The 10,193-nt window shown below is 44.2% G+C and overlaps 1 long non-coding RNA gene across 1 annotated transcript; it reads left to right on the top strand.

The window, feature by feature from the left end:
• Positions 1–938: 938 nt before the first annotated feature.
• On the top strand, positions 939–4,139 carry LOC311608517. Its single transcript, XR_014782999.1, has 3 exons — positions 939–1,406; positions 1,968–2,098; positions 4,040–4,139. It is a non-coding gene; the product is annotated as an uncharacterized lncRNA (long non-coding RNA).
• The last annotated feature ends 6,054 nt before the right edge of the window (positions 4,140–10,193 follow it).

The following is a 10,193-nucleotide window of genomic DNA, read 5'->3' as shown; positions in this document are numbered from 1 at the left end:
AAGACATCCGTGAAAGGTGCCGTGTGCATGAGGGTGCACTGGCCTTATACCATAGCGTGCCTCAGGATGCTCACGATACAGTAGCATTTGGTAAATCCAGTTACATTCTGCATGAAAAAAACTCACCCACCTGTAAAAGTGGTCCTTCAAGGAGAAGCTCACTGTTCCACTATTCTCGCATTGTTATGAGAAAGAGGGTATATCCTGACCCAACAATCACTTGGTCATAATCTCAGATAAATAGCAGAGCAAAAGAAAAAACAAGGGTGGATTTAGCTAGGTTCACATCTTTAATCCCGGCACTTGAGAGGCAGAGGCAGACAGATCTCTGTGAGTTCGAGGCCAGCCTGCTGCTCCACAGAGTGAGTTTCAGGACAGCCAGGGCTCCACAGGGAAACACACTCTGAAAAAGAAAAGGTTAGCATTATGACTAGACAAAGGGAGGATACCCTGACCAAAGAGAACATATGTGATGAGGACTCAGCAGCCATTGTTGCTTACCCCCCAGGCACCCCCCCCCACCACCCAGGACTCAGCATGCTGGATTGTGGAGCTAATGGGAGTACTAATTGTCATTGTCATTGGCTGAGCCCCAGAAGATGCTTCTACTGAAAACTGCTGCTAAACTGAGGTCACTGTTGGATGCTACCAGCAGTCCGCGCCAGGGTCCCTCACTCTACCTGGGGACAACTCTGCAAGGCCAATCAAATTCCAGAGCTCCAATGGGACATTGACTAGAGCCCGGTTGCCGTTTGGTGCATCCTTGTGTATCCTTGGTGTATCCTAAGCCTGCTGCCCTCTCCTCTGCACAACCACTGTGTGCCAATGTCCACCCCAGCAGCAGCTGTCCAAGAGCCTGGCCCGCAGTGGGTCTTCTCCCAATCCCACTCTTTAAAAAAAAAAAAACATTGGTCATCTTTAATTGCTAATAGCACATTTCTTGGCAAGGACTTTAGGGGAGAAAATCTCAATAGGGTAGCTGTTTGCCAACGCTGATCCATGGGTACATATACTTTTCCAAATTGGGAATCGCCTTCCAGCACAATGTCATGCAAAGGATAAATGAGCTGGCAGAAACAGAATATAGAAAGAAAAAAAAAATGATGTGGCATCGTAAACGAAGAGGAAATCCTACCACATACCAAAGTACGTCAGCTTCCTTCCTGAGTGCTTCCATGTGCCTCATAATCAATAGCATCCATCGGGAACTAGTGATCCCAGACAGCCATGGGCTCTGTGCGGGGGGTGGCACACAGACTCAAAGATTGCTGTTGCTGTGCAGAGGAAGTCACAGCTGGCTCCTGCTGTCCGATGATGATGGCGTTGGGCCTCTGCACTGGAAGCCGGAGGCTGGCAAGCAGGAAAAAAATCCAGTGCACTACAATCAAAGCCACGTTGAATGTGCTGTAAGTTTCCGGTCGGTTTGGCACAGGTTAGTGTAACTGGGAAGAGAAAAATCTCAGTCGAGAAAATGCCGTCATCAGATTGGCTCATAAGCAAGTCTACGGGAGACAGTCTCTTGATTAGTGACTGATGTGGGAAGGCCTGGCCTGCTGGGGGGTGGGGGTGGGGGTGCCACCCCTCGGCTGGTGGTCCTGGGTGGTGTAGGAAAGCAATCTGAGGAAACAGGGGCGGGGGGGGGGGCGGGGAGGGGGAGACAAGCCAGTGAGTGTGCTCCTCTATGGCATCTGCTTCAGGTCCTGCCTCCAGGTACATAAACTCTAAAATAAAATGGAAGTTTTTATAATGTTTATTTAAAGCGTAATGCCTTTTTCTTTGCTGAGGATAACCAGCTTGTCCTAAAATGGGAAGCATTCTCTTGGGAAACGGTAGCAGCCTGGCCTATATATCAGGCGCCATAACGCCTAGAGAAGGACATTTAGAACTATACCATCTTGTTTTGATTTCAATATGATAATAATTGTATGTTCATTGTTAACGGTGATGTTATGTTTCGTCTCTGAGAGAAGACAGAATGAAACAGACCTGGATAAGAGAGACCAGGAGGAGAAGAGAGGAAGGCCGCCACTGGTTAGATGGAAGGGAAGCACGTGGCCCGCGTGGATGGAGATTCGGCCCAGATGAAGAACGTTAGCAAGTATTTGGGATTATGGATGGGAGGTAGCTTGATAGACACTATCAGAAACAGATAAAATGGGATTGGTCCAGGGATCCCATACCTGCCCCACTATGGGAAGTCGTTTAGGGGACTGATATCTGTCTGCCTTGCCCCAGGTTAACTAAGGCTATTTTAAAATACAGCAGGTATCTGTGTCTTGATTGATTGCTAGCGGGTTATACTGTAATAATAATAATAATAGGTATAGGCCAGATAATAAATATTATTAGGCCCTAGCGGTAATTTAAACACAACAGGAGACAGAGTCAGTGCTGCAACTAGTAATAGTATTTACATATTTTATGCTTTATGTCTTCTTATTCAGGGAGCTCAACAAACCACAATATTAAATTCTCACTAATCTTTTCAGTCACTTATTCAACCTTTATGTAGTTTGAACTATATAGCAACAGACTGTTTTTTGCTTTCAGGCATTTTTGTCAAATACTTGGGGATAACTGACTTATAAAGAAAAACTGTTTATTTTGGCTCACGGTCTTGGAGGCGCCAGTCCATATTTAGTTGGCTCATTGCTTTGGGTCTGTGGGAAAAGGGCATATCATGGTAGAGTGGATTATAGGCTGCGGCAGGTGCCTGATGGGTTAGAAGTGTTCATCTCATGGCCAGGAAACAAGCACAAGAGAAAGAGGTTGGCTGTCTTAATTAGGGTTTCTGTTGCTGTGGAGAGACACCATGGCTATGGCAAGTCTTTTCTTTTTTTAAAGATTTATTTATTTATTATGTATACAGTGTTCTTCCTGCATGTACAACTGCGACCAGAAGAAGGTACTAGATCTCAGTATAGATGAACCATCATGTGCTTGGTGGGAATTGAACTCAGGACCCTTGGAAGAGCAGTGATCTCAACCTCTGGGCTGCCTCTCCAGCTCAACTCTTTTCTTTTCTTTTCTTTCTTTCTTTTTTTTTTTTTTTCTGAGACAGGGTTTCTCTGTGTAGCCTTGGCTGTCCTGGACTTGCTTTGTAGACTAGGCTGGCCTCGAACTCACAGCGATCTATCTACCTGCGTTCAGCCTCCCAAGTGCTGTGATTAAAGGCGTGCGTCACCACGCCTGGCTAACTCTTTTCTTTTTAAAGTGTTTTTTTATTGATTCTTTGTGGACGTCACATCATATACCCGTGCCCCACCCACCTCCCCATTCATTCATATCCACCCTCCACCCTTTCAGTCTCCCCCCAAAAGAAAACAAACAAACAAACAAACAACAGTCTTGCATGGAACCTACAATGTGTCATGATTGTTACACAGTATACCCTTTTGGACCACGGCGACTCTTATAAAGAACAACATTTAACTGAGGCTGGCTTATATTTGAAAGGTTTAGTCCATTACCATCATGGCAGAAAACGTGGTGGTGTGCAGGCAGCCATGGTGCTGGAGAGGGAGCTGAGAGTTCTACATCTTGATCCGAAGGCAGCAAAAGCAGACTGCGAACCACACTGCGTGTAGCTTGAGTATATGAGACCCAAAGCCCGCCCCCCACAGTGACGCACTTCCTCCAACAAGCCACACCTACTAATAGTGCCACTCCCTATGGGCAGGCATTCAAATACATTAGTCTATGGGGGCCGTTCCTGTTCCAGCCACTACTTTAGGGTTTCACGATTTTCTTCAAAGTCAACAGCACCCAGAGACCAAGCCTTTTAAATAAACGAGCCTTTGAGAGACATAAATATCCAAACCGTTGTAGAGATGGAAGGGGTGCTTTGTTGCTGTTCGGCCATGGCTCTTGAAGGTCATGGTGGCTTGGCTTTTGTATGTGAAAGCAAAGGCTGGAGGCCTGAGCGTACACTCTTGATGGGCTTTTTCAAAAGCGCATTTCTATTTGGTCAGACATTACTTGAGCTAGCAGAGTCTTCCCCTGACCTTGTCTTTTGTTCTTGCGTTCACGGTAACTGAAGCTCCTGCCCCTCACTGGCAGCATCAGTGAAATAAGAGCAAAGAGCAGGAGAGAGCAGCTTCTCTGTGTGGCTCTAGTGGGGTTTCATTGGTGACGGGAAAATGTCAGCTTCTGCCTGGCCTGAGTTCTTCTGTATCGTCAACTTGCAGATAAGTATGGAAAACGGACTTGATTACGTATGAAAATGTACCTGAAAATGTAAAGACTTGATTGAAAAGGAGGTGCGCACTTAGCACATGCCACCTGGGTCAGGAAGTGCTGTGAACTGTCTGCCATCTAATCTCATAGCCCAGTTTTGGCGTATATTTCCTTCAGGCTGAGACCTCGCTCCCACGGTCTCCTAACTGAGGATATTCCAAATGTTCTACCTCAGCAGTTAGCGAATACTGAAGTTTCAAGACCTAAGTCAGAGGAGCTGAACCCTCATTTCAACGTTATAAAGAAGCCAAGGGAAAACTGGGCCCCCCCATAAACCATCTGTACTATAAATTCCCAGCACATTTGCAAGTCCGATGACTCGAGTTGTCTATGGGACTAAGCTTGGTGGCAGCTACCTTAGAGAGAGGGCCCCTAAATCTTGGAGCTGCCTCTTGACATTTGTTTGGGGGACAAGGGGGAAACAAATGCATCATTCCTGTTTTAAACACGCCCAACTCACACTCAGCCCATGGATGATCAGCGATCTTCACATCCTGATATTTATAACTAGCCTGGAAAATTTGGCTACTGCTCCATGGCAAAGTTTGCTAGCGGTTTCTGGATCCCGTCCAGTGATTAAAAACTTTGGGCGTGGCTGTAAATCACTGAGGAGACTGACGAGCCTCTGTAAGAGACTAGCTGCTCTTCTCTGCTTCGAGACTGCAAAGAAGCAGATGTCAGCGATTGAGGAGTCCTGTTCTGGGCAGGGCACCAGCATAGATGTCCTTTTGTCCCACGTGTCTTCAGCCTGGTCCTTCCCCCCCCCTCCCCTCACTGCTTTCCAGTGTGTCTTCTCAGTCCCCTCAACTTGACAGTGTGCCTTGATTTAAAAACAAAAAACAAAAAACAAAAAAACATAACATTACAGTCATGAATAAAGTTATGGAAGCTTTGAATTCCAGAGCACTTGATGGATGTAGCTGTTGGGATAAAGAACACCCTCTTCTTGGAATGTGTCTCCTGCCCTTGTGGGGAAACTGCCTCACGCAATGCTATGATGCTTCAGCGTGAGGCTTTGGAGAAATTTAGAGATGATACTTAGAAGTCATCATCTGACCGGCCATGGTTGCGCATGCCTGTAATCCCAGCACTCTGGGAGGCAGAGGCAGGCCGATCTCTCTGAGTTTGAGGCCGGCCTGGAATACAGAGTGAGTTCCATGACCGCCACGGGTACACAGAGAGACCCTGTCTTGAAAAACAAACAAGGAAACAAACAAACAAACAAAAGAAGTCATCATTTGAAACCTTGGAAAGAGTGTTACGTCCTGATTCATTGATCTGACTTTCCTAGGACAGAGCTGGGGTGATAGTCTAATTTTTTTGTATTTATTTATTTATTTTTGAGATAGGGTAGCTCTGGCTGTCCTGGAACTTGCTCTGTGTACCAGGCTGGCCTTGACCTCTCTGCCTTCTAAGTGTTGGGCTTAAAGGTGTACAACAACAACACTTGACCAGGGTGGTATTCTTGACCTGGTAATTACCAGATCATTTTCATGTGTCTTTCTATATCAGCGTTAATCAGCCTCATCAAAACTCACAGCAGTGTAATTTTATATAATATTAGAGATAAACCATCGATAGATTAAAATAAATCCTAAAAATTAAAGAAGAAAGTCCAAGAGATATAGCAAAGAATATTGCCCGTGTAAATGAGCTTGTGCGACATTTTGTTTGAAAAGATTTTTATTTTATGTATATGAGTGTTTGCCTACATGTATGTATGTGTACCATGCCCTGTACCTGAGAAGGCACGAAGACAGTGCCAGGTCCCCTGGAGCTGAAGTTACGGATGGTTCTGAGTCTCCATTTACCTGCTGGAACTCTGCAAGAAGATCAGGTGCTCTGAGCCATCTCTTCAGTCATCATCTCTTGAAATGTTTTAAAAATAAAAACACTTAAAATATTTTTGTTTGATTTTTTTTTTAACCTTTGGGTGAGGATAGTTGTGTCTGGAACTGGAGAACTTGTGGACAGAGCTGAACCAACCCAAGACAAAACAAAAGTGGAATGGGTATCTTCCCACAGTCTGTGACCTTCCTCAAGAGCCACGTGTCACTTTGAAACCTGATGCTGGTCCCTGAGCAGTCCAAGTCACTTTATATAATCAGCTGGCTGATTATGGAGCTAATAATAAATATAATTGAAAATCACTGTGGGATCCTTTGAAGTTTGCTGGTAAATACTGTCTTGTGGAAGAAGCAGGGAGCGTGGGAGTCCCTGGGGTACTTTTTAAACGATGCGTTGAGAGGTCAGCCTCGCCAGTCATGCGTTTAGATTTAGCTCGAGAAGTTCGTAATGTTCATAGAGCATAATTATCAACTCTAATTCACGTTCCTCGTAAATGTCTATTATGTGACCAGAACAAAGTGCTCCAATTAGTCCCTCACTGTCAGTCTGCTTCACTCGTGACTTTTGAACCGTCAGGACAGAGGGTTTTAGCAGGCAGAAGCAGCCTTTCGCTGCACAAATTTTCGTCCCAGGGCAGACATCTGCCTGTGGACTGATAGTCTTTGGAAACAGGGCAGAGCTACAACAGCTTCTGGTTTTGATTATGAGGCAGAATGATTTCTGCTTTCCTCTATTATTTGCACTGTGAATGGGATTCTGTTTTTTTTTTTCTATCTCCTATAAATGCAGTGATAAGGTGAGAAAAATTGGAGCCTATTCCATCAAGGTCCTATGCTGTGACCAGAATACAAATGCTTTTGAGTCTTTAAAAAATATTATCACTAGCTCTCTCATCTCTCTATTATCTCTCTATCTATCTATCTATCTATCTATCCATCCATCCATCCATCCATCCACCCTACTTTAAAACAAATCGAGTCTGGGATAGCACACAGATGAGAAATTGAGATGGGGTCAGGACACCATGCACATAGGAAGGTGGAGTCAACACTTCTGTTCTGCACAGAGCAGTGTGTTCTTTACACTCATCTAAGAAACTAAGTTTTTAATCTTAGTTAAGTGCCACTTAAACAGAGACAGGGAGGTGGGGAAGAACACGCAAAGCCACCAGTGTGCTAGAGGCTTCTGGAAGATTGCTCACGGCTCAGCGGTGGGCAGGGCTGAACCTCCGAGGAAAATGAGCAGTGTTCCAGTCTCCCTCAGAGCTGACAGGTAGTTCCTGATTTATCCTTCCATGATTTCCTCTTCTTCCCCTGAATACGGGCTGGTGATGATATGGACGAACCCTTATAGGTGATCAAACTCTCTGGAAAGGTTTTTGTTTGTTTGTTCTCAGAGCACTAGATCTCTAACCAGAATAACGATCTAATTGCTGAAACTGGCTCAGGGCTGATCTAGACTGTTCAGAGTAGAGTGAAAGGCGCCCTGTCAACATTGATTTATTTTTTCAATTAGGTTCTCTTTCAAGCCTCTGATATTTCCTATAAAGACTTTTTAAAAAAAAAAATATCAGTTTGGTTGTATGTTGAACACTAATTTCTCTCCCATAGGACTGTCCTAAAAATATTTGAAACAGCTGCTATGCTGCCCTTAAGTATCTCTCTCTAGGCTAGAGGAGCCCAGGCCTTCATAGGCGTGGCTGGCAGAGCTCTTGTCTTAGGCCCGTCTTGGTGCACAAGATATGTTCTGATGGGGGATAGTGGGGGGGCAATCTGGCAAAATTTGTCACCGCATTTATCCAGGCTACCATGGCTCTTTAAAGACAGCTGAGGTCCCGATCAGTTATTTTGGGAGACCACATCAGAATCACTGGCTCATTTGGAACTTGGAATCCATTAAAACCTCAAGTCTTTTTCACACATGCTCCTGCTAAGCCACCGTGTGTGGATGGCTATATATAGTTATTATCTGTTGAGAGCTTATCGTGGGCAAGGCGATGTGCTAAATGCTTCGCATTTTCTGCATCTCATTTGGTCCCGTCGTCAACTCAGCAAGGCAGGCAGTATTCTTAGCAGTATCCGCCAGGCTGAGGACCGAAGGAGTAGAGAGACTTGCCCAAAGATGTCTGACTCCAAAGCAGGTGCTTTTGAACTTGAGAGAGCTCTGTTGATGTGCTGATGTGGTCCTTTTGTTGTTAACTATCGTGAAAGGGGCAGGCAGAGGGCCCACTTTCAGAGAGCGGAGCGATTGACTATACACTGTGTGGCATTCATCCTTTTAGCCGGCTCAGATCGTTTGGGATGCTCAGGTTGCCCACAAAGGATTTCATCTCTCACCATTGCTATTTCCTTCAAACCATTAAACTAGAACCAAGTCCACAGCCGAGAGTCTACAACGGTGCCGTCGGTCACCACTCTTTTAGTTTCGAATCCTTGCTGCTGGAATTCAGCTTTGCTTTTCCCTCTCTCCCGCCATAGCGAGTATCTGACTGCAGATCGTGTGTGGATCTTCTAAAGAATGATTCTCACGACTCCGCCATTACTGCCAGGCCACAACGGAGACCAGCCTGGCAGGACTTGTTCATAGAAAGTGTGTTTGTTTCACGTGACGGTTTCCTCTGTTAAGGAAGCACAGGCCAGGGCTCCATTCAGATACTGGTTTAGGACTCAGCGAAGTCCCCAGTGGTCAGCTTGACCCTGCCTTTGTGAACACCCATGACCTGCCTTTTTGTTTTCTTGTAATTTTTTTCACTTTTCAGAATTCATGCAAAATTAGCCATGGTGGTTGGAGGCTCCTGTGGACAGGTTATTTTAGTATTTTGGAAGTTTTTTTTTTTTTCTCTCTTCTTGGCAAGAAGATTTGAACATATTGAGCATATATTACCATATTTGCTGAAACTTGTCTGAGTAAAATAACAAAAAGATTGAGAGAGTGAGAATCTATAATGGATCTATAATATTCCATTTGACGATAAATCATTTAAAATATAAATATTTTATTCTATTTTCTTTTTAAATAGAAATCATTGAGATACCTTTGTTCTGTAAGCATGCTGAATCATTGCATCATTGATCTCAGACCTTACTTCTCAGTTATGACTGCCTGGAAAACTAGTGCTCTATGGTATGGAAACAAACACACCTATGATGGTATTTGTTTGTTTTGCAATATTGAAGATTCAGCCCGTAATCTCTCAAATGCTAGGCACTCACTTTACCTCTAGTTGCAAACCCATTGCAGTGATATAATTTTCATTTTTAAGCAATGGTGTGGTAATAGGAGATGTATTTCTAGCACTCTCTGGAAACAGCAGATTAGGAGGTAGATATAATATATAATATATATATATATATTATATACAGTATACTATATAGTATACTGTACAATTCACTTGAATGGAGAGAATAAAACAGAGTTGCTTCCTTTTTTTTTTTCTGTGACAGATTCTTAATATATAACGGCTCCACTGACTTTTCTCTTGTATTTTACATTGTTTAACTTGAATTTGAGGCAATAGTAGAAACTTCAAAGAAAATGGTATCACGTAATCCATATCTGAAGTTTGTTTGTTTATTTATTTATTTTGCTTTTTTTCAGGACAGAGTTTCTTTGTGTAACAGCCCTGGATGTCCTCGGAACTCTCTTTGTAGACCAGGCTGGCCTTGAACTCACAGAGATCTGCCTGCTTCTGCCTCCCTGAGTGCTGGGATTACAGGCCTGCACAACCATGCCCAGCTTGCTTTATTTATTTATTTTCCCAAGAGGCTATCTAGTGAGAGGAGACTTCTATGACCCTGTACAGAGCTGGGGTGCCTGGTTTCTTGAGAGCTTTCCTTCTGTCTTAGGTTGTTCTTGATTTACCTCTAAAGCAGTGATTTGGGAGTGTTGTTTGTGACTATTCTGTAGGCACCAGAGTTGCTAATTTATGACCAGGAATTATGAACCATCCTCTTGACTTTTATATAACATGCCAGGACTGCCAAGTCATCTCCCCTGTGATGTCTCAACTCTCACGGGATAGGACACAGACCCTTGGGATTCTCTAGGCTGTGCCCTGGTCTGGAGCTTCATTCCAGCCTTTGTTCAAGGTCACCTTGTCCCCACCACAG

This window comes from Acomys minous (genome assembly GCF_964271855.1).
Source record: "Acomys minous genome assembly, chromosome: 11".
NCBI lineage: Eukaryota > Metazoa > Chordata > Mammalia > Rodentia > Muridae > Acomys > Acomys minous.
This window is presented reverse-complemented; position numbering and strand designations above follow the sequence as displayed.